The sequence below is a fragment of the Saimiri boliviensis genome, chromosome 14 (assembly GCF_048565385.1).
Source record: "Saimiri boliviensis isolate mSaiBol1 chromosome 14, mSaiBol1.pri, whole genome shotgun sequence".
NCBI classification, from domain to species: Eukaryota; Metazoa; Chordata; class Mammalia; order Primates; family Cebidae; genus Saimiri; species Saimiri boliviensis.
The window spans coordinates 81494486-81497777 of NC_133462.1; the positions used below are offsets into that span (position 1 = coordinate 81494486).

The following is a 3292-nucleotide window of genomic DNA, read 5'->3' on the forward strand; positions in this document are numbered from 1 at the left end:
GGCTCACACCTGTAATCCTGGGACTTTTGGAGGCTGAGGCAGGCAGATCACCTGGGATAAGAAGTTCAAGACCAGCCTGGCCAACATAATGAAACCCTATCTCTACTAAAAATACAAAAATTAGCCAGGCTCTGGTGGTGTGCCTGTAATCCCAGCTACTTGGGAGGCTTAGGCTGGAAAATCACTTGAATCTGGGAGGCAGAGGTTGCAGTGAACTGTGATTGCACCAATGCACTCAGCCTGGGTGACAGAGATACTCCATCCCGCCCCCCTCAAAAAAAAGTCAATAACTCGACCTCTTTTACAGTAACTGCAAAGAAGTAAAATAAAATATAAGATACTTAAGAATATACCTAATCATTAAGCGCTTTGGGAACAAATTTATATTTTGGAAGGTATTCAGTGTTTTTTCCTCAATGTGAAGGGTAAATCATGATAAATTTATTTCTTCTTTTGTCTCTTGGGTTAAGAAAAGCATTAATTTAATGTCTTCTATTAGCTGTATATTTTTTTCTCTCACCCCAGTTTTCATTACAGGTTAATTGAAGTGTAGATTTTCCAAATTGGTTTTTGCTTAGGCTCACTGAAGTTGATCCATTAGCTCTCAATTTCTTTCTATACACACTTTAAAAGCTAGAACTACTGAGAGGAGTAATTTTTTCCGTTTATATATAGTTTACTTATTATTTTCCAGGTTCTGATAGCAATATACTGCTCAGTGGGAAAATGTTTCTCCTGTGATTGAATTTTCCTGACACTGTGTTTAGAAAATTTCTTTCAAATTTTTCTCTTAATGTTTTTCTAGTGCTGAAATCCTGTGATTTGAAGGACTTTTATTTCAGAGACATATGCCATGCTTAGTGGAGACTCATTCAGAATGGAAACAAAACTTAGATGCTGATTATCCAAATACCCTGTTTTGAATATGAGACTCTTCTTACTGAGAGGACAATTTGGAGAGACATATGGTTAAATGACTAGGCTAAATATTAAATACTAATATTTAATATTTTTATCTATATTAATTTCCTAAACTGTGTAGATAAATTGCATAATTAAATTCCAGCAATCTGAAAATATAGCACCTACCCTCAATATTTCTAATAATCATTCACTTTTTCAGCACATATAGAGTACTTACCCACAGGAACACTTTGTAAAAGTCTAGGGGAACAAGAGAAATAAGTCAGACACAGTCCCTGTTGTCCCTATTTATAATCTACTGTGAGAAACAGGTAATTAAGGAGGTGATTATAATCATATGGGATAACCAGTTCTTCCTGTAGATTCAGAGAAGAGATTCCAGATTTTCAAGGGATCCACAATCAAACCCCAAAAAGTAAATTCCTCAAAACACAACGGGGCCAGCTGTGGTAGCCAGTGGTGCTGACATTAACTGGGGTCTTGCTAAAAATGCAAATTCTCAGATTTGTTGAATTGGAATCTTCATTTACAGCTGAGTCCTGGGATGATCCATGCACAGATGAAAGTTTTTGAAGCATGGATCTGGGGAAGTTAGGAAAGCATTGCTAGAAGAAGTGATACCCTAGTTAACTAAGTCTCTTTCTTTGGTAATGTTCTGATTTGACTGTACATTCATTCATTTAAAAAAACTAATTGTTATTCCAAGAAAGTTGTATTAGTATCTACATGTATTAGTTACATATTGCTCTACAAACTACCCCCAAATTTAGTGGCTTGAAACAACAAGAAGCATTTATTATTCTCAGTTTCTATGGGTCAAGAATTTAGGAACAGCTTAGATGGGTGGTTTGCAGTAAAGATGTCAGCCATGGCTGAAATCAACTGAAGATCTGGCTGAGGCTGGAGGACTCAAGGTGGTCCACTCCCATCGCTGGCAAGTGGATTCTTCTCCATGCTAGGCTCTCTATCCTGGGGCTTCTCCATAGGGCTGCTTGGGTGTCCTCACAAATAGCGACTGGCTTACCCCAGAGAAAGACCCAGAGGAAAGCTATCCTGTTTATAACCTAGCCTTGGATGTAACATGGAATCTCTTCCAGCACAATCTATGTTAAGTCCAGCTCACTTTGGGAAGATGAAGAGAATTAGGCTCCAACTTTTTTTTTTTTTTAAATAGGGGAAAGCATGAAGACAGTCTCTTACTGCCACACATTAAGCAGTTGAGTTTCCCACATTTGAGGAAATTGTAGGGGTCAGCATATTTGGAGTGCAATGGATAAGCCTTGCCCCGGGAAAACTACCTTTGTGATCATGCCAGGTAAGTATAGGCTCCAACTTTCAAAGGAAAGAACATCCATGGAGTTCTGGACATCATATAGCATTGTACAGGTGGGCTTTGTAAAAGTCAATGATGTTTGTCAATTTAATTTATTCGATGTTTTACTGCTGAAGATAGATAACTGTTTCTGTTTTTCAGTCTCCAAAGCTTACAAGAATATGCTTCATGCTATTTTAACAAGACAGAAAATTTTAATTATCAGAATGTCTTTTGAGAAAACTGTAGTTGTTGGTGGAGGTCCATAACTTAAAGTTGAAAAGACAGAACTTTTGTGAGTGACAAGAGGATGTCTTTGCAGTTTGCTTTGTAGCAGTATGTAGAGGTGGGAGGGACAAGAAAGAAACATAAAGAGCGAGGGTAGAGGCCAAGAGATAGTGGAAAATCACATGTTCTATCCTGGTACTGCTCACTGCTCTCCAGATTTTTAGTAAAGTTGTTGAGCTCATGAATATACAAGGCGAGTGGTGCTTTTTTGCAGACTGTGGTGGGGCTAGGCTTTATATCTAGACTGAATCGAACCAAACTAAGAAACACATGCAGGTGTGGAAGACAGAGACAAGCAAGAGGAAGTAAAGTCAGGAGAGTTTGCAGAATGAAGGTGAGAAGTGAGGTGGACCATGGTGGATTGTAAAGGAAGCCTCTCAAAGGCCATGGAATTGAGGACTGAAGTCATTTTTAACTACATCTCCAAGGGACAGAGGGACCTTAGTTAACATGTGACTTGCACTTGATTTCTGACAATTCTTTTCTTTTGCTGAGTCAACAGCATGATCAGAATATTATTTACTGAATTTCAGCTTTTGGTGCTATTTTAAAATAACATTGGGAAGTAACTATGGAAAATACCTGAAGTCAGAAGAAAATTTTTATTTATTTAGGTTTGGAGTAGCAAGGGGTAGAGCTTGAAATGTAATTTCACTTATCAGCAACATGTTTACATTGCTGCCTTAATGCTTCTTCTGGAATCAGAATAATCTCCAGCATTTGGGGACCTACTAGTTTATAAATGTAAATGTTGTGGCTTTTTTTTTT

The 3292-nt window shown here is 37.8% G+C and overlaps 1 pseudogene; it reads right to left on the minus strand.

Moving 5' to 3' along the window:
• Positions 1–2095: 2095 nt before the first annotated feature.
• LOC120362095 (U1 spliceosomal RNA) lies at positions 2096–2247 on the minus strand (annotated as a pseudogene).
• Between the last annotated feature and the right edge of the window lie 1045 nt (positions 2248–3292).